Source organism: Ciconia boyciana, chromosome 3 (assembly GCF_034638445.1).
Source record: "Ciconia boyciana chromosome 3, ASM3463844v1, whole genome shotgun sequence".
Lineage (NCBI taxonomy): Eukaryota > Metazoa > Chordata > Aves > Ciconiiformes > Ciconiidae > Ciconia > Ciconia boyciana.
Genome location: NC_132936.1, coordinates 92,810,291 through 92,832,120, shown reverse-complemented (window position 1 = coordinate 92,832,120; position 21,830 = coordinate 92,810,291). Strand labels below are relative to the sequence as shown.

The window sequence follows — 21,830 nt, the reverse complement described above, 5'->3', positions numbered from 1 at the left end:
TTGAACAAAGTTAACAGGTAAACTTAGTATTTCAGAATCATGTTTATGCCCTTAACTAAAATGTGTTTTCCAGATTGCTTTAGTGTTTTATGCCATATGTAAAAAATATTTGACATTCTTCACTTATGAAATTCACAGAAATTTAGCATCTCAAAAAGTTTTGAAAAATGGACATGCCAAATGTGGTGTTTATAAACAAAAAAAAATTTTTTTATTGAATGAAATGGCTTGAAAAAAAGCCAAACTTCCAAAATGGAAAGGAAGATACATTTTTTTCTTCTTTTTCTAAAGGCATCCGACTGTGCAGGAATGCTTTGTTGAAAATTTAAAGATGGACAAATAATCAAAAACTTGGTGGAGCATGGAGCAGCAGACTGTATTAATTAAACCACAATTATCTTTGCAGCACTATTTGGTTTTGCATGGTCACGCAGTACATTCATTCATATTGTATCTAATCCTGCTATCGCTAGATAGACAAAACTCCAGACATCAGGAATTTGGTTTGGCAAAGTGAAGCACAGTGACTTGTTTCAGATGCTGATATCTGTTTCTCAAAAAGAAGCATTGTTACTTTTTCCTGTATATTCTATAGCTGTACTGACTGAGGCTCAGATCGCGTGGGCGTGCTCAAGGGAAACCTTCAGACAACACCCAGGTATTGCAGAAATAAAGCTGTTAATAAGGCTTTGCCTGGGTGTGTTGCTGTATCTGCAGCTGATACAGCAGAGACTGAAGTTCCTGGGCACCTTCCCAGCTGCTCACTGTTGCTTTTTCTTTTTTCCCCTGCCAGAGGTTACCCTCCTCTGAGATCTGCCTCTGTCACTGCATGCTTGGGTTGACATTGTGAAATTATGTAGTTGTCATTGTCATGATTGCTTTATCATTGATACCTCTCAATAGGTACTCACTTTATGGATAAGATCCCACCTGTATCTCTCAGGTCAGGGAGAATCATTGGCTTTTTAGTTTTTCGTGGGTGGTAACCAAAGCAGATTGAGCTTGGTCAAGTGGGCTTGCTGACACCTGCACCCCACCAGCGTGGCTAAGGCTGCTGTAGGAGTTGAGTTTATAGCAGCAGAAAGTCATCAGAGGCACCACTTGCCTCGAGGGGCTGGTGAGCCCCTCTTGAGCAGCCCTCCTGAGAAATGGAAGCCTCTGCTTCAGTTTGCTGGGCTAGTCATTACTCTCAGACTCTGCTGTACCATAAATGCAGACCCCCTCAGATGCCAGTCAAAGGCAACCTTTTGGTCTCAGTTTGGCACACCACAGGATAGGTGTTAAGGAAAAGATACAGATAGGGTTTTGCTGCATTAACACGTGTGGCAGGGTTCCCCAGAAATCTAACAAACTGTAAGCAGGGGACGAGGTGATAAGAGGCCGGGGAGTTTTGGCAGCCTGCCGCCGCAAGCCAGTGTTTGCTGTGTGTATGTCACAGGCAGATCCTGTGCAAAGGTCACAGCAAGCTAAACATTACAAATCCTGAAAGGTCCTTGCACAATTAACGTTTAAAAAATAATATATGTTATATAAATGGCTGTGTTTTAAAGAGGCCAGGAACAGGAGAAGGTAGCCTGCAGCCAGGAATGTGCTAATTAAAGTATACAATAGAAATATTAACCAAGTGACCTTAGGGGTGGGAAGGAGGCAGGAGGAAGGGGGAAGATATGACATAATCCCCTTAGTACCATGTTATATTCCAGTGCCCTGAAAAACGGGACAGACAGGAAGACAGCAGTCCTGCCATCCTGGCTGGGAAAAGCTGCCTCCACTGAGGCAGTGGCTCTGCCTGGGCCTAAAACCCACATACAAAGTCTCTGAGCGCCTGCCAGTGCACACCACGGGCTGGGGTACACAGCGGCCTGCAGCCTCATGAGCCCATGGAGACCCTAGAGAGGATGCTTACCAAATGTAGTTTTAATAGTGGGTTTTGTTTGACTTTTTCCTACCTTTGTATGACAGATCAATGGTTTGAAGTAAGCCTCTTCTTTTAGCCTTGATTTAAGGGAAAATCCGACTGTAAGTAACCTCACACAATAAAGCACTCTGTTCCTGCGAGCATGGCAATGTTTAAAGCTTTTCCTGTAACCATCATCCCTATCTATATTTTTCAGGATACCGTAATGATAATACAGTCAGCCTCCTCTTAGTCATACAAGCTGTTTGGGAGATGGTATCTCTGGGTCTGAGGTGGGGGAGCATCTGCCAGCAGAGTGCTTTAGCCAGGAAAATCCCCTGGCACACGGGGTGAGCCAGGAGCCTGCCAAGTACAGAGCACTACGAAGCAGTTTGTAATGAAGCCTGCGCATGCTTCTTTGCCTCCGTTTTCCTGCTGCTACAGAGGAGCATCCTTACGTTATGGCCCAGCTCCTGTCTTGTTTTGTTTCGATCTATCAGCTCATCTTCCTTTTCTGTCCTCAGCTGATCTTGCAGGTAAACTGGGCTCTTCCTATTGAAAAATCCTGTTTGCCTCTATCCCCTCTTCCTCAGCACCACCCTTGTGTGTGGCTGTGAAATTCCTCACTTAGTTCTTTCTGTCCCTTGATCATGACCTGATGTCTTTTATCAGCCTCTGATGTTCAGGCTGCTGGGCGTACAGCACACAGCAGCTTGGGGCTGGATCTCCCTGGCAGGAGCCTGGGGAGCTGCCAGCAGTAGTAATGAGGAAGAAGGATGGAGAATCTTAGCCAGATTCTGTCACATGAATATACTATCTCAGAGTAAGTAGGGACCTCATAGCAGCTTGGATATACATGCCCTTTACACCTGCCCACAACTTGCTTGCATACTGTATTTTTCTTAGCATTTTTTTCCTGATCTTTTGAATAGCATTTTGGAGTGGCTTTCAGTATCAGCAGCAGGATGAATAGGGTAGTCCCGTTCAACTTTAATTTGTAGTTTGTGGTAAGAATAGTATTCAAATATCAGCTCTTACTATTATAATTCCATAAACTGTCTTGCATGCGAGCACCCAGTCAAAGGAATGCATGCCCATACAAAGGAATGCATGCCCATACCAAAAGTTCTTTCAATACCATTGCCGGCATTTGTTGTATATTGCCTGAACAAAGAAAGAGAATGGGTCTTTTCAGCCATTTAGCAATTCATACCTAAGGTCTTTGTTTCTAGGGCACCGGAATGAAGCTGGTCCCCAGGAGAAAAAAAAAAAGGTTAAAAAGACCTCAATGTAATCTTGTTTCCCTTCATGATTAACTGCAGCTAGGAAAAAAAAGGGATCTCTTTCATAAGCTTTAGGTCGCTGGAAACATATTGGAGTCATGCTGCTTTGTCAGCTGAACAGGAGCTCCCAATGTGACAAACTGCTAAAAGAGACAATGCTGCTCTTGGATACACAAGCATATACCCAAGGATATATCAAGTAGGATGGCTATTTTATGTCTGCATGCAGTCCTGAGCAATTACGGCTAGAATACTGTCCAGACTTAGTGCCTGCAGTTCAAAAGGGGTGCTGATAAATTATAGAAAGTTCAGAGAAAAGCCTCAACAGTCATTTACATGGACATGACCAATCTTCCTTGCCCTATAAGCCCAAAATCTTTGTTTGATCAAAAGCCAGGAAAGGGGAACTCCAGGAACAATCAGTAGAAGACAACATTGGTCCCCGCCAAGTCCTACCGCTCACTGCATGAAAGATGAGACAAGGCCATGATAGAAGATGGGCTGGTGACTCACCTTCTACCATGCTGCGGTCCTGGCATGAGACTGCACCTTAACTGCTTGCATTTCATGTAGCTCAAGCGCTGCTGGTTAGCCACCTGGAAAATAAAAGTTATATATGAGAAGGACCACGAATTCAGGCTACTTAGTGCATCAAAAAGAAGGTTAAAGACTGACATGTTCAGAGACTGATACATGAGTAACAAGACTTTGGTGATAACTGCTCAGTTCAGCAAAGGAAAAGGACTCTGAAGGTTGCTTATGAATAGTATCCTCGTTTCTTAAGGTGAACAAATTATTTTTTAATGTAATCCATCATTTGACATTTTGAAAGAGAAAGCTCGAGGCAGCCATAAACTCCTCCTCTTCCCTCTTAAGCCTTTCTCCTCTGCACAACCCTGTGCACAAGTATTACTTATTCACATGGTGAATGGCTGTAGTTCTATAACTAAAAGAAATCTCATTGAAAATTATTCTTTTTTTTTGCTATATTGAAAAGAACAAATAAAAATCCTCATACCCATTTCTAACTTTCTACTTTGGAAATACCTATTTATGACATAGGAATTAATAAACTTGAATAAAAAAATATACCCTAAACTCTAAGCAGTCCAGCTACTCTGGCAGCTCACCTCTTTTCTGATGGTGGTGTGTAGCTGCCAACAGTGTACACTTACCAGCAAATTGTGCAGGGCCTTCAGACTTACTACAGGAAAAAAAACCCCCAAAACATTCAGAAGCCCTTGGCCAGGCTGACCCCTGCTAGCAGAGTTTTAAAACTTCAGTGTATCATGGCACAGAGCCATTTATTGCAGTCCACAGGTATGCAGAAGAGCTACTAGGAGATGAAGAAAAGCAGGGGATTCTGGGAATCCAACACTCTCAATTACAAACCCTTAAATAACACTAAATGTATTTTTATGAAACATCACAATCCCTCTTTCTCAGCTTCCTTAAGAATAGGCTAATAAGAATCACATGACAACGATGAGTGCTTCAGCAGCCATTATTGTGGCTAGTGGGGTTTTAAAACAACAACAGAATTATTGTATGTTACTATTAAATCCTCTTTGTCACCATTGATAGAATTGATTGAGTGCTTTTCAGCGAATAAACACATTGGTGAATTACTCTTTTTCTTGGTCAGCTGTTGTGTTGCCAGGACTCTTTTATCCTTTGAGTGGCGGATGGTATGTGTTGCTGCTGTGAGGCAGCAGACAGAAAGTCAAGTCGAGGGCTTAGGGGACAGGCTAAGAAACGCCAGTGGAAGCTTGTGCAATGTGTGAGAATCAGCCAGATTCAGAAGCGAAGGAGAAGCCCTGGCTAGTGACTGTAAGACTGATTTTGGACAGCCATTTGGTTTATCTTCCTGATGACATGGCTGACAGTTGCTTTTAAAGATGCCATAGTGATTTCAAACATTGTTTGGTTTTCCCAGCAGTTTCAGAAACCATCTCAACCTCCAGGAAGTCAGATGTTGTTGAAATAACTTGCCAGAGAGGACAACACCAAACGTCCTCACAACAGCAAAGGGAAATGCCACTTTTTCACACGCAAACATATTAGAGGAAAAGGAAAAGGAAAAGCGATTAGGAGAGTCTTCTAAATTTAAGAGTTGCATATCATAATCCTCTGTGTGAGTCCAAATGTTTTTGTTATCATGAGCCCAACCCTACCAAATTAAAAGGGAGCTGTAGAAACCAGTAAATCAACCTATACTTGCTTTCTGTACCTTGATATGCCACATCTAGTATGCCTGTGGTTTACAGTGATCGGAGAAAGAGCAGCCTGTGACAATAGGCAGGTTATTTTTTCTCAGCAGTAAGAGTTTGTTTCCTCTTTCTCCCTGGTGCTTTGTCCTGTCTCCAGCAGTGGGCCCAGTCCTGGCATCCCAAGCGCCATCCCTGCTCCCGCGTGCCAGCCAGGCAGGGAGAATCGGTGTAATGAATTTTGCAGCTACCCTCTGTGTGCACCCATCAGTGTCACCGACCACATTCCTGGGACCTGACACACGCTGGAACACCTCTCCTACGCATTTTTATCCTCCAGTTTTGGCTCATTCTGGTGGTTTCTTAGAAAAATGAACTAACTATGGTCGTATGACTTTAAAATGCAAAGCAGACATTTTGGCCCCTCAGCAAAACAGTTTTAGAGTGAAATTCCGTAGAAATGTACAGATGTTGTTTTGACCACCAGAGGGGGCCTGCATTGTCCCAGATTCACAGTAAAAACAGAAAATAGTGTTTTAGGAGAGGAAGAAAACGGCAGTATGTATTTGTACTCGGGTAGCACCTACAGGCACTGTGTGATGATCAGCTGATTGCAACACACTGACGAGATGAAGGGAAAGCAAGTTTATGTGGGGTGAGCAGGGAGTGCTGCCTGGTACCCACTCCATCAGCTGTGCCCAGAAGGTATCCTACAGAGGAAAGTCTTGAGGAATAATATGAGTTTTTCTGTGAATATGTATGTGAAATACGATGAGATTATTTTGGCTGTTGTATGAACCACTGCCTCCCCCCATGTTCATTTCAGGAAAAGTAATGCTGTAGATACAAGTCAAGTTTTCAAAACTGTTATTGAATGTCATCATATTAATATCTCTGTTTTAATTTCAGAAGGGACATTTTTCAATCGTCAATATTTTATCAACATTTTGCATAGATCTAAGACAGGGTTAGGCATCCCAGCTACAGTACACAGAATACACTTTGGAAGTAGTTTCCAGTTAATACTTCTAATTATAGTGAGAAATCCTGGCACAAAATTTAACATGTAAGAGTGGAAAAGCTTAAAGAAAAAAAAGGGGGTTTCCTCCTAAGCAAATGAACTGATATACAACAGAGAGATATCACTTTTCATTAATACCTACTTAGTTATTGTACTGTAAATCTCAAAAGCACTTGTTTTTCCTTTGCCTGCACTTTGCTTTTTTTTATCTGCGTGAAATGAATGCAAAGCATGTGTAATACCATACCTCATGCTTGCGCTCTAAAGCAACTTTCGACAAGCATCCATATATAATCATATAAATAACAAGGCAGCAGAAATTCTAATCCAGCATTTAATGTAAAAAATCCTGTTTATGTTCTGTGACTTTTACAGCAGGCCATCTATACAAAACAATGGCATTAACACCACCATATGGAATTTAAAAAGATAGGAAAGTTACTGCTGCTTGAATAGAAATTAACAATCTTGCATGTTCTTGCTTGGAAACATTGTACAAAGAAAACAAATCTTCCAGCTGAAAGCCTCATTCCTAGAGTCATCCAATAATACATAAATAGGACCACTTAGGCACACAGCATTTGTCCCCCACTCTGACTTATTCATCTATTTCTAGCGGATATGAGAGCTTGTGGGTGGCCTGACATGGTCCTCACTCAATTTTATTTAATTACTCACTTGATTTCACTTGAAAGAACTATTAAAATGGCATCTTAATTGCTCAGTGTTATCCAGAATCTCTTTCAAAGCCCATAAACTGTCAAGGATTAAAAATGATGTCACTTCTCTAAATTCCCTATTCAGAGGGGGGGAAAAAAAAGAATCTCCATCCAAGCCAAAATAAATAGATAAACACATAAAAATACACAGCCCTTGAGGAGGGGGCAACTCTCCCCCTATGCCGCACTTCTGCTGTGAGCAGGATTTGGGGAAAACAGATGATAGATGAAGCACTACAGCCATAAAGCTTTAGGCAGGAGGGGAAAGTCATGTTTGGGATCCGCACATCCTGGAAGATGGAGGTTCACAGCCACACCCCACTCCACCCCCCAAACAGACAGGAACTGCCATCCCAGGTCAGATGAAAGATCCATCCAGCCCAATATCCTGCCTTTGACAGCAGACTGAGGCAGATGCTTAGAAAAAAAGAATATTAAGAACAGAGTGTGTGCAGAGTGATTCCCTCTCCACCCCCTCCCCACCCCACCCCACTCCCCGACGCAGATATCCTCCCTGTTTCCGACAATCGGCAGTTTAGGGATTTCCTGAGCCAGATGTTGCATCTGGACCACTGCTCTTAATAGCCAAATAGAAATTGAGACCCCTTTCTACCAAGAGAAAGATACAGGGTCTTGGCTGTAACTGCAGTCTGGCTAATGCAGTAGCAGCTGCAGAGTGGCTTTACTGCTTCTCTGAATTCAGAGCAGGTTTCTTCCTGTTTCTGACCTTCACATATTAAAATGACATAAATTCAGGATTAGCACTAAGGAGAATTAATAGCCATCAGACATTATAATGCTAGATTATGCCATCAGTAGCCTTATTAAGCAATCTATTAGTTGTGTGGGAAGCCCTCTTTTTAAATGCACAAACATAGAACCTACGTCTGCAAGCAGATGGTAACTGCAAGGCATATGGAACCTACCCCTTAAATATCTTACATATCAGACAAGGTTGGTTGGATATTTGATTCAAATGCACTTCAATCTAGCTGGGAACTGGGGAAAAAAAAAAAAAAAAAGGTAAGTGTTGGTGTAGAAGCATGGCGCATTAGTGCAGTTGGCCATAACTTCCCTTGAAGTGCTGCAGATTCGCTGTGTAGCAGACCTCCCATACATGGCTATAAGGACCAGCTCTCATGGGTCCAGAAATTAGATTAATTTCTACCTTTGGAGAAGGGCGGAAGTGGAGAGAGAATACTTTCTTCAGGAAATCAGATCTTCCTGTGCTTGATCTCCATGCATAGCTTTGCCTTTTCATTGTTTTATTAACTGATTGAAAGAAAAATTGTCTTTTATTTCTGCCTTAAATAAAATCACTTCCCCTTCTCCTCCTGTTCAAATGCCACCCACTCTCTTTTTTTTTAATTTTTATTTTTATGGAGTTAACTCAAAAATAACTGAACTCTGAAACCTGGCATGCAAATAGTTCTAATCTTAGTGTACACACATGTTCAAGCTTGAAAACAAACTGAGGAAGTTAAAAATAAAGGTGTTGGCAATTCTGAATATGGCTGCTTGGCATCTGCTAAGATCTTTAGAATGTCCTGATTAAACTCCCCCATATTTTGTGACTTGACACAGATATACCTGCCTGATCTGGATGCTCAAAAGGCTCTGCAGAGGCAGCAGACAACGAAAGAGAGTGATGCCTCACAGTTATCACAGCAGATAAAGTTGTGGATGGTGAGAGAAAAAGAAATTGCCTAAACACAGACACACTGAAGAGTGTTTTCTTCCAAGAACTGCAGCTCCCAAATACTTTTATTGCATTCTGCTACTTTAAACACTTGACTCTAAGTGGTTCCAGTCCATCAGTGTATCACAATATACATTGAACTGGTCGTACCACATTCCATTCCAGTGAAACAAGAGCATCACTGACTAATTTTGTGACAATTTAGCTCCTGATTAATCAGAGTGTTTAGGTACATGTTCATGTTCAAGGAAGAAGGATACCACTCGTACCCAAGCAGTTTGCTTAGTTGGAGTTTACTTAGTTTGGAGTTCACTTACTCCAAAACCCAAAAGCCATAAACCCTAATGCCTGTGCACTGGAGTTCCCAGCATCTTTAAGCTGCCCAAGGGACACTCGCAATTGAGAAATCCCCCAAGATCAAGGTCAGACCTCCCATTAGGTAGGGATGTGCAGGTCTTCTCTATTTTGCCCTTTCTCTCTCAGGAGCCTTTAGAGAAGTCAAACACCTTCAAGGAGCTGGGGTCCTCTCAGAACGCTTCCCATCTCACAGAGGGTTGCAGGCACTGGAAGTAATGCTCACTTTCCTTCAATTCACCCCTCTCTTCCTTTGCCCTTCTGCCCAAACCTCTCTGCACTCCACCATGCAGTCACCGGTTCTGCTATCCCTGTGCAGCTGTACAAGAGGGACAGAAGATGAGAGCCTGTCTGCAGGGCTGAAAAGGGAAGACAAGGCGGATGGAGAAACCAAAATCATCCCTTTCTGTAGACCCCCTTCAAGGACAGATGCAAGAGATAATCTTGCCCATAGCTTTTGACAATTACATTACATTTAAAATGCTATTAATTGATCTTCATGTTGCCAGTAAATTTTTTTAAAATCATGAGAGAGTATCGCTATGTAAAGAGAAATTGTCAGAGACTTTACACATTGATATGGCAAGTTAGGATTGCCAGAAATATCCACCTGCATGTCACAGCCAGTGACTCCTGTTAGAAACAGTGGCACCTCTGCAGTGTGTTACCTCACACATGGGTGTGCATGTCACTCGGGAAAGTGTGCAGCCTGAGCCCTGCCATGCCCACGCTGGGCTTAAAGTTAAACATTAATTCACTGAAAAGAAGGGAATGGATAGTTCTGGGTATCAGTGAGGCATACACACATAAATAAAATAGATACTGGCAATCTTCAGGGTCCCTGAGATGCAACAGATCATCCATCTGAAAAGTCTTTTCTATTGTGTGAGAAAGCGTACTTAAATATTCTCTGAATTTTCTGAGCATAAAGCATGGACAGCTTCTCAGAAAATGTTACAAATATTGAAAAAATTTCAAAGTATGTTTTAACTCTAAGTTGGATTTCTCATCAAGAAATGAAGTACTGAGAGCCATTGCTAGCAGACCAAAACAAAATACACATTGTTGCATTTGTGTGTCTATTTTATACATTAGAATTTGGCATTTTCTCAGGCATGGCTTAAAATAGAGTTCCCTCTGTGCCTATGTATGTGTATACATGGACACACCTACATACAAGAACAGCAGTCATAACACGTTTTATCATTAAAAAAAATCCTCCTAGGGGAAAATAATGCTGAAAGTGCCTTTTTCCATTTTGTTAATTAGAACTCAAATGGTTTCCAGTTATGAACACAGCTCTCAAGAAACGAGTGTTTCTGCCTGTTACTTACCCAATTTACATTCCATGTCAGTTAAAATTCAAGGAGTTATTTAGCTTTACATCTCCTACTGGCACATGCTGACTGCAGACGTAGTCACACACAGTCCTGCAAGCACCACTCTTGTCAAGCTTAAGAACTCAGTTTTCCAAAATGCAGCAATGACAATTCCTTTCAAACAAGATAGTCCAGTAGCTGTAGTTACACCATAATCAGACTATCAGTGGAAGCAACAAGTTTTCTGACTAAGAAATTGCTGGTCACTTTAGGCCTATGCAAAATAAGGGGAAAAAAAACCCTAATTAAAAACTTGCTTTGGAATATTACACTAAAGATTTTTTTAAAACTGATTTTTTCCCATTTGCTGCTTGCCAGATGTTAACAGGATTGCTGGTGCATTTGCACAGCTGATGGAGATGTTTGAGGGCAAAGTTTACAAGAAACATATAAAATGCATCTCCTATTCTCAAATACAATTTATTATTTTTAACTACCCCAAGTGAAAGCAATAAAATTCCCTGCTCAGCACTTGAGGAATGAGTATTTGACAAGGAATGCAGCAGAATTGCCCCCAAATAACTTTGCCCTGACCCACCAAACACAGGGATAAAACAAACGAGATGGTTCTTCACTCCCTTCCTCCTTTTCTGAGAAGTCAGCATTCTCCACTGAAAATAAACCAGTGTCAGTAAGTGACAATTCTGGAATTCTCCCTAGGAGTTAAATCCCATCTGGGACACTAAATCACTTCATGAGAATGTGTCCTATTGCAAAACATTTGTATCAGGGTCCCATTGCACTGTCCTTGGGTGCATTCTTTTTTTAATAAAATAGACATTTTATTCCACTTGGGCACATCATAAAATTGCCACCAAATAATACTTCATGTGGCAGTTCTGTAATAATCAAAGAGACATGCCGGGTACATTATTCTAAATGTTAGTCCTAATCCTCCAGGCAAATACTAACAGATAGTAGCAATTTGTGTAGTCACTGGAGCATAAAAAAGAACTCTTAAAAATATCTAACGCTTAAAAAGCAAACAAACAAACAAACACAATAGTTTGCTTGTCAGAGCACAAACATCTTCCCCACAAAACATCTAAGAAAGAATGAAATGGCAAAAGTTTAGACAAATCCAGTTTAGTCATTGTGTGCGGGTCTCTGCCTGCACTAGGAAATTTTGATGCTTTCCTATTTTATACTGGCATGAATGCCGCTGCACTAAAGGAGCAACAAAGGAAGCAGTAATATGCACAAGAGGAGATAGATTTGGCAAACTGAAAAACATTACCTGTTTCCCTGCTACAGAACAGTGGATACCATAGCTATCAGTAGATGTGTTAGACCAAAACTAGCAAAAAGTGATCGCAGAGACAAATACCAGATGTGTAAGTGACATTGCAGATATACACACAAAGCCAAGGTCCCCAAGTAAACAGGCCCATTTCTACTAGAAAAATAATGACACTATGCTATGTGTGATACCTTACCTTGTAGGAGGCAAAACCCTCTGGCTTCAATCCACACGGCTTTGATTCAAACTTAAGCTGTCACCTGAACTTCTCCAAACTTCCACTGAAAATGGAAGAACACATTGTCTTGGAATCATTGAATAATTTTAATGTATTCTTTCTTTTCTAATTAACTGGTTGAAAAGAAACAAGCAGATTGACCCCCACACGCAACAAGACTATAATTTCCCCATTTTTCACTATGCTCCCCCTCTTCCCCACTTTCAAATGTTGAAACTGCACAATTTGATCTTTCCTTTTTTGGAAATCAGGAGCTTTCATGCTTGAGACCCTGGACGGCAAGACACCCCAGCTAAGATGTCCTAGGAGCCTGCTGCTGACATCCAGGCAGTGATTCAGAGCTGCCCTGTGGGACTAGTATGCTAGGAGAGCTATCAAGCCCAGCATGACTTCATCTGGCCTCTTCAGAGCCACATGTCCCATGGCATCCTCCAGCCATCCTGGCTCTGAGAGAGGCTTTTATCCATGAACCTGGAGGAACAGGGACAGCAGGACATCAGATGTCCATGCAGTGCTGCATTAACATAGGTCTCCTGCCATGCTCCTTCTGGGAGCACCTGGCCAAGGAGGTCACACACAAGCTCAGTTTTTTCCTCAGGTTGAGGAAAGCCAAGTCATGTACAGTAAGCCCAGGACAGAGCTTACCTCTATCTCAGTGGTCAGGGCATTCATTTGGGAGGAAAGAGTTCTGGTCTTGGTATCTGTGCCAGAGATCATTTGTAACTTCTTTTTAATAAACAACAGACATATGCATATATACATATACAGGCATATATATATTTAACTAACTGAGCTTTGGTCTAGCATTTGCTGAGGGTGGGTACCCTCAGCTTATTGTGGTAAGTGATACATGGTACTAATGAGCACTGTTTAAATTTTGAGGGAGTCATATCCATGTTTGTGCAGGCCTGATCCAGCTGGCTGTGTCATGTTCTCAGCTTGTTGATTGCACTGGGTCCCTTCTGAGGGCTGCAGGACCACCCCAAGCATAGCCAGAAAAGTAAGTGCTCCTGAGGCTCCAACTGGAGGTGCAGAACAGAAATCTAGGCACCTCAAGAAGGGAGGGACTTGGTGACTATAGGACTGGGAGGCAGCAAAGTGAGGGCTTTTGGGCTTTCTATTTTGGTATTTCCAGCTTAAGCACCTATGCCCTTTGTGGGGTTGAGCCTGAAGCTCCAAGTTCTCAGTAATATCTTGCACATGTTACCAGACAGGAATGATTCTCCTTCAAATCCCACTATCTATCTTTATTGTTACAAATACTTTTATCTGAATTATTCTGTAAACATATTTTCCAAATTGTTTTCAAGGAGCAAATAATATGAAGCACTACATCTATGAAAAAATCCAAACAAATATAGCGATTGTTTTGTAAAGACTAACTGCTTTTCATGAGAGTATTTAAGACAAAGGAAAAGGAATACTTGTACTTGGAGCTTGATGGAAGGATGAGGTGAGGGTAAAGGATGTGTATAATTTGAATATTGTGTCTTTTGAAAACTGCTACTTCTCCTGCTATTTCTAATATGATTCAGTTCATGAAATGAACTACGCTGAACACGGAAGACATCAGTATTCAGCGAACACTGTTTATACATTCATGTTCAGAGAAGCTTAGCAACACCTCTGTGAGTGTTTGGTGGAAATCTGTGAAACTATGCTTTTAGGGGACAGAATCTGCTTTTTGAACGGATCTGAAAAGTACCTTACATTCCTGTTTATAATACAAACAGTACAAATTAAAACAGTAAAGTACTAGAGGCCAATCAATTGCAGGTTTCACAAAGAAAATATTAATAAATTCTGTGTGCCCATAACCTTTAATTGCAGTATTTGAAGATCATTGACTTCCTCTGATATAGTTATCCTAAGCTTTCAAAATCAAAATGTCACTATAACAATTTCTTGAATAGTGTTCTGCCTTTTCCCTCTCTCTAGATAGAGAATTTCCATCAAAATATGTTGCTCACTTAAGCCTTCATATTTATGCTGATTCTGTATGCTAGAAAGGAGACAAGAAATATCAAGTGTGTTTTTCAAAATGTATTGCCAGACATAGAAGAGACAGCATCAAGTTAGTTACCTTCATGACCTCAGCAAAAATGACAGATTGTGCTTCTGGTGATAGAAGTGACCAGACCGATACTTGGTCTCTGTCAGGTAACATACTCTCAGCTCTGGAAAGACAATGAGACAAATAGTTGATCCAGTGTTTTCTCCCTCTTAGATGTAGCTCTGCCGTCTTATGTGTCAGCGTGGTGGCTATGTTAAATCACAGTCTCTCATAGGATATTACCACTAAGGAGAGGCACATGGGAAACTAGTAACGGGTACTAAAACTGCCTGGTCTTTCACCTCTGTTGCTGGTAACTCAACAGGCTTCCCATTTCCATGCCTGATGAGATACTCTAACTTTGGGAAAAATGTTCATGCACTCAGAGCTGTGACACACATTTCTGTGTTAACCTCATTTTGCTGAGCAGACATCCCTGCCTCAGTGCAGGCACTGGTGTTCACATTATAAAAACAGATGCTTTAATGCTGTGCATAACGACATAACAAGATCCCATAGGTAGAAGATGAATTTAGATAAGTTTAAATGGTAAAGCACACAAATTTCTACTGTGAGGAAATTAAGCAGTTAAACAGCTTATGAAAGGATGCAGTAAATTCTCCATGACTTTCAAGTCTGTGTCAATACTGAATTTTTTCACACCTGGCTCAAATGTTCTGGACACAAACCAAGAACTGCAGGGTGAAATTCTATGGTTTGTCCTATAAGGAAAGCTGAAAGAGATGAATATTAATAACCCCTCCTGGCTTTAAAACCTACCAGTTCTTTGACCCTTTGACCTCTGATCAGAGTGCCACTAAGACATTTGGAAGAATTCTCCAATCTATTGTTTTCAGATTTTTAAAATTTTATAATTTTGGAAGCATGCTCCTACTTTTTAGTGTTTGCTCCACTTCTTATTTTCCTGACTTTTTGGGGGGGAGAAAAAAAAAAAATCAGACAACAGAACAAAACTTTCCCCCAAAGATCTGCTTAAACTACTAAATATTTTTGCCTACTTCAGATGCAACCCTGGTTTTATGCATTCATTATAAGATAGTATAAAGAATTTTTTTAACTGCTTAACTTTGATTTTATCCTGAAAGACCAATCAAGTAGCTTTTGCCAAAGATAATCAGGGGCCTTATTTCAGCAATAAACAGATACTTCAAGTGGAGCATGTGCTAAACATCTCTGCAGGCATCACTTACTGTGTTAAGGATTTACTCAGTGTTTGAAGAAGTAGAATCCTAAAGTTAAACTCCAAAATCCACATTTAGTTAATTTTACAAATAGTGAATACAAATCGGCTCCCTCCGACATGGCTGACTGACATTAGACCTGTTATATTCTGTTATATAATGTTAAAAGTAAATAAACCATCCAAACTCATTTCCCCTTTGACTTCCTACAGTCTAAATAAGTTAATGTGTATCTTTTTTTCATCACCTGTCTTTCATATGGGGGAAAGCAGAAGATAGAGATCTGTCCTACTAAGGAATCTGCAGACAACTGACTTTCCAGCAAACCCCTATAATGTATAATTCATTTTCCAAATGAGATCTTGCCAAACCTGGAGAGTTTGTGTGCAAAAACATCCTGATGTGATTCAATATTTTATTCAACAAACTGATATCATTATTATTCTTGGCCTAGTTTCCTAAGATATTGAAAATATGTAATCGTTATATGTGTCTTCCCTTAATAACTTCTAAGCACATGGCCAATTCCAGTTGCATTTTAAGAGGAATAGGGATGTGAAATATATTCAATTCCTATAAGGTTGTTAAACTGAACTGAGGAGAAGCTTCTATTACTGCTCCACTGAAAAATGACAACAGTATTAGACATCAGTGAATGCAAAACATTGTGGGTATCCCAGCTCTGGGAACAGGTTTGGTTGGCATTTGCACTGTAGATCAGACAAGATCTACCCATAAGACAGAAAGCTATACATTAGACCTCAGTAGCTTTGCTGCTTACAAAACTATTTTCTATACAATGATTCATAGATTTTTTTAAATTTTGTTTTAAGACAAAAGTGTTTGAGTAGTCCCAACCTGCTGCAGACCAAGTGGCTGCCTGCGGGTGCCATCCAGACTGCAGGCTGATTCCATGCAAAAGATTGCCTCTGCCTCCCAAGAACCACTGCTGCTATTCCCCATCCCCCACTGATGAAGGGGAAGACCTGGAGTCCTCCTACTTAGCCAGGCACTTCAACCCAGGAGTCATGATCCCTACGCCACGTCCTGTGAGCAGGTCCCACAATTAGACTCCAGCCCTCCCTCCTAAGAAGGGTTGCACAGCTAATCACGCAAGCCATAAAATCTCATGCAGTAATTTCATCACAATAATATTTGCGTTATTTCATTACATTGTTATGGCTTTGGTTTGCTGTTGGAATTCTGTGTTTCTACCTTCTTTTTTATAAGTGAAGTTCTCATCTGCAAGCTAAACAATATAGAATTATGCTGTATCTATAAGGAGAAAAAAGCCACTAAAAAAACACTGAATTGAAAAATGACCCAGCCTCTATGTCAAGATTTTTCCTGGAACTGATAAATACTAGATAGACTGCAAGAAAAATTGAAAATAAACTTTAAAATATGGCTCTAATAACTAACCAATTTGGACAGTCCTGTGGAAACTTAGAAAATCAAGTTCAAGCCACAGAGATTTAAAATACAAAGGCAGAAAGATCAGATTCTTAAATTCCGTAAATACATAGGACAAAATATTTGTTTTGACTGAAAGATCTCCCAATATACTTTTTTAAAAAATGTTTACTTACATAATACAAATTTGTATGTATAAAGAATAATGTACTCTTTATATCCTGAGATCATCCATCCCATCTCTCTGATGAAAACCAATTGTACTATATGCCTTAAATATTTTGTCACTGGAAGTTCAGCTAGAAAAACAAACTCCTAACAATTTTATTGTTCAGTTCCTGAAAGAATTCTGGTTTTCATTAAAGCAAGACTAGTTATAAAAGCTGCTTTTCAAAGGCTGTGTATGGTACCACAGGCTGACATTAGGTACCTAAATGAAGCCCATGGTGAGAGTAAATCATGGCATATTTGCATCATCAATCACTAGATATTTGCAATCAACTGCTATGGAATTAAAGCCTCTGATATCATCTACAGTGTGGACAGTCAAAGCATTATAAAATCGATCATTCAATCACTTTCCCTCTGTTTTTAATTCGTTAAGATGACATAGGAGTGGCTATCTCTGGCATTGCGAAGCACTACATATAGCCAAGCCACAGCTTTTGTGATTCTGAGCAGGACTGGGACTTATTGCTAAGAAACTTTAAAGATAATTTTCTATAGTAAATAAACATGTGATAGTTCGGATGTAAAGATTTTGTTTTTTAAACATATAAAGAGCCTGGTCCCACGACAAACCAGTTTGTTACTTCAGGAGTTTTGCCATTGACTTAATTGGACACAGATTCAGGACATGACAAATTATTCGAGGTGCAATAGCTGAGCGTACGCCTACGCTGGGTAAAAGTGTGCTGCTACTGTTTCTCTAGCCTTCCCTTTCATGTGCTGTCTGAACTAAACTCTTTGCTCTACACAGTATAGCTTTCTTTTACTCTCCCTTTGTAAGAAGACAATCCTGACAAGATAACATAGATCTCTTGCAATGCAGAGTATTGCTCGTATTGAATAATTTCCTCAAGCATCTTCATCTTATTTTTGGAAAGCACGACCTATCAAGAGTAGCATTAGTGAGGGCTGAGAACCCCAGCATTTCCTCCGTCTGCTGTCTGAAAATTCTCTTTAAATTTTTCATGCTTATTCTCATCTGAAAGGTAGATTTTATTGAAAAGTTTGAAAGTAAATATATCCAGCTGTTCCTTAAGTTATGCAAGGTTGGGAAAAAAATACACTTTTCCTACTGTATGAAGAAGAAGAAAACACCTTGCCTTTCTCTGCGCAGCTAGGAATGCCTGCTCTGTTAGATTTGGCATGTATGTTATTCCTATTCTGCAACATATACATGATTGTGCTGGGTGATAAAAAACCCCTACCACCAGTAACAGAAAAATACCCCTTCTGGTTGTATTCACTCTCCCCAAACCCACATCCAAGTGTAATGAAACTCCCCCCGCTTTTCAGATTAAATTCTTAGTTTCTTCTACTCTCTGGGTCAGTTTCATATGACTGGTTTTAATACAAGCAGGCAACCAGGCCAGTCACTGGTTTCAGTTGGTTCTTGTCCTACTGGGTGGTAAGAGCCTCCTAGGAAATGCTTAGTGACTTTAATTTCTGTTGACCCCCAGGCAGCTGAGCGCTCTCAGCATCTCAAAAGACTGAGCCCCTGCATTCACAGCTTAAGACTTCGTCCCAATATAACTATGAGGTGCTTTTAAAGTAGTTTTCAGGACTGCCTGTTCCCTTCTTCTGCCAGGGACATCAGTGAAGTAAAGCATCAACTTTCCGGTGAATAAAAAAAGGCAAAAGAGCAGGGCTCAAGGTTTGTGTCAGAATAGGGGTGTGCCACCCAGTCCTTCTGAACTTATGGGGCACCTTTGCTATTACCTAAGAGTGAAATAAAAACAGCCAACCTAGAAGCTTTTATCTCCCTAAAATACTAGAAAAAAGCCAAGGGAGGTGGGCCCCTGCCATGCAGCACAAAACATACTATAGGTCTGACCCTGCAGAATCTGTGTCCGCCTCAAAAAAAAAAAAAAAAAGAAAAAAAAGGGAAAAAAAAGGAAAGTGGGCACCAGAAGAGGCAGGGATTGTACCCTGCGACCCTACGTGCCTCCCTGCACGTGCACATGGCAGAGCAGGGTAGTTCAGCTAGAAAGGGCAAAGCAGAGCCAGGGAAAGGGTGTGGTGGGGACCAGGCATGCTCAATAGTTCTTTATTTCTACAGCTGTATAGGAAATTTTAGCTGTTGGCAGTCTGCCTTGGCAAGCCACACCTTGTCACCCTTTCTGAGCAGAGAGGAAAGAAAGAAAGAAAGAAGGGAAGCTAAATAAGAGCCCTCTGTGGCTTCAGCCACCAGTCCACCCAGAGCCAGGGGTATACCGAAATGTGGTGTTCCAATACCTGCTTTGCTTTGACTATAGGCTAGAGATTTCTGCTTTACCCTTAAATTGAGGAGTAGTTGTTGTCTTAAGTGCTGGAATAGCAAATGCTGGTAGGACTGTGAAACATATAGAAAGGCTAGATGCCTTCCCCTTCTCAGCATGGGAAAGAGCTCAGCTGAAGTACTCTGCCCCATTTGGACACTGCACTCCACAGATGGAGCCAAATGGAGATAGCCCTGAGGAGAGCAATGGAAATTAATCTGAGGTCCAGAAAACCTGACGTAGAAGGAAAGATTGAATAAACTGGAGTTGTTTAGAGAAAAGGATTGAGAGGAGATAACAATCTTCAGTGTGTAAGACTGCAAAAAGAAAAGGGAAGGAACAAACGGTTTTCAAGGTCCAGTGTGGACAGGATGAGAAGTAATATGCTTGATTTGCAGTACAAGAAATTTGGGGAAAAGAGTCCTCTAACAAAAAAGAAAATAAAACACTGGATAGTTTGTCTGGAGAGGTCATTATGGGTGGTATTTAAGAACAGATCAGACAAATCTCTATGACAAGTAATGTTGGTTTAACTGATCCTTCCTTGGGACAGGGAGTGGACTTCATAACCTTCCTGAGATCATAGCTTGAGAAAACTCTTAATGAGATAAACTGTGTGTCATGGTCACACTACAGAGCCTCAGACATCACATGTGAATGAAGCAAGGACTGTGCCATTCTGACAGGCCAAATGGATTCCTTGGCACTTCAGAGGAGGATCTTGGGTACTTATTTCAGGCCATATTGTGTGTGAAACATTACCCACTGATGCTCACTCCTCTTTGCCATTTCCAAGTCATTTCTGCTTATCTGGGAGTTGATTCAGAGGAGACAGTCTTCCAGTCACTGATAGGGCCTCACTTGGTCTCTTTTCACACAAGGGAGGAAGGGGCCTAGGAAAAGAAGTCTTATCCTCTGACCAGTTGTTAGAAATCACAACTTTTTCTTAGCTCAACAGAATTCTCTTATATCTGCTTCCAAATTTGGCTTAACAAGGAACCGGAGCATCTCCTCAGTAAGCAGAGCCCTGGGGTGGGAAAGAGCGTGCTTCTTAGGTTAAAAAAGAGGACTAAAGAGACAGAGCCACATCCTACATACCTCCTGTATGTGCAAAAGGGCCAAGAGCCTTCTGGCCACCCCCAGCTCAGGTGAATCCTCTCTTCTGACCAGCCCAAAGACAGCAGGAATCCTTCCAGGAAGGGTCAGCATCCTTCTCTTCCTGCTGGCCAGACAATGTCCTTGCTCTCATTCAGCTCTGCAGGAAGCACATTCTGGTGAGCACTGCAGTTTAAGGAATGCAGGCATGTTAATTATTAGAGCTTCAAAAGATACAAGTTCCAGTGGGCTGGATTCCAGAGCTCTGAATGAAATGAAAACCTCATCTTGATCTCCCTTGGCCCACAGTGTGGGTTGTTAGTGGGGAAAAAAAAAAAAAAGAAAAAATTTGAGTACACACAGAAGATGGTTTGCCAGTACAAAACAATAGTACACAGCTTTAGGAATATGGGATCATTTTAAAGCAAAAGCTGTTGTTGGGCAGTGTTCCTTACACAGGCTTACTCTTCACTGCTGTTAAGAAAATTCAACAGGAAGATTTCAGTATAATGTTTACACTGCTCTCCTTTAAAACAGATGTAAGCACATCTCCCCCTTCTCTACTGTTTGTTTGGAGTTCACATCTCAGTTCCCGTGCTGTGACCATGCTATATAATGGGTGCCACCGAGATTCTGAAGGGATAAGCAAAAAAGGATCATTTCAAAATATTTCAGAAGTGAGTTCCCCTATCTGTAGTTTCCCATCTCTCCCCACTGTAGTTTCTTGCTGTTTCTCCCCTTTTGCAGGAGAGTATGTAAAGCTATTATTCTGCTGCTTGCCTCCCTGTCTGTCTGAGGAAGCGTGTGAGAGAAGCAAGAAAAATATCAGATGTGTTCATCCTCTGGCTGCTGAAAAGCTGTGATTCTAGGCATTGGAGGTAGGAAGGGTAGCACAAGTATTCCTCCACCTCTAGCTACTCAGATAAGACAGCACAATCCAGGACAGAAGTTCAAAATTTGGTCTGTCCTTCCCAGGTTCCTACTGTGATACACATGGACAAAATAAGCTTGTTTAGATTATGATTAAGCATCAGATGGCTCATCTAGCAAAACATTAGATCAGATGGTATCTGAAGAAATATGAGGTGTCTGCACAGAAGGAAAGGAAGGATAATTCTCTCATGAGAGCTTGAGAGCCCAGCCACCATCACAGTTGAATACTGTAGAAAATAGTAGAATCTCATTCTGTACCCAAAACAGTATTATTCTTCCATTGAGTGAGAGAGGAAATCATGTGAAGATTGACTCAGCCATGGAGGCATGTCTCCACTCCAGTCCAGGCAGAGACACAAGCTTCTCCTTGCTAGCCCACTGGTGCAAGCTGTCTGAACATCAGAAGGTGCAGACCTCCAGCTCTTTCTACTCTTTAGACACTCAGTTTGTTTTGTGAACCACAGAGGTTAAATAATTTCTATTTCTAAAGGTTAAAATCTCTACTATTCACTGCTAGCATGTGACATGTCTCCTCCTCTCATGATGGCTGCAGCATGTGTCTGAATGGATCTGGCACAACTTAAAAGTCAGAGCTCCTAACTCTAGTTCTGTTT

At 41.1% G+C, this 21,830-nt stretch overlaps 1 long non-coding RNA gene across 1 annotated transcript; it reads right to left on the bottom strand.

Annotated features, from left to right (window-relative positions):
* Positions 1 to 3,692: 3,692 nt before the first annotated feature.
* LOC140650163 (uncharacterized) lies at positions 3,693 to 20,393 on the bottom strand. The gene is made up of 4 exons (XR_012041865.1): positions 20,287 to 20,393; positions 14,121 to 14,214; positions 11,996 to 12,080; positions 3,693 to 3,776 (listed from the first exon to the last, which is right to left on the bottom strand). It is a non-coding gene; the product is annotated as an uncharacterized lncRNA (long non-coding RNA).
* Positions 20,394 to 21,830: the final 1,437 nt, after the last annotated feature.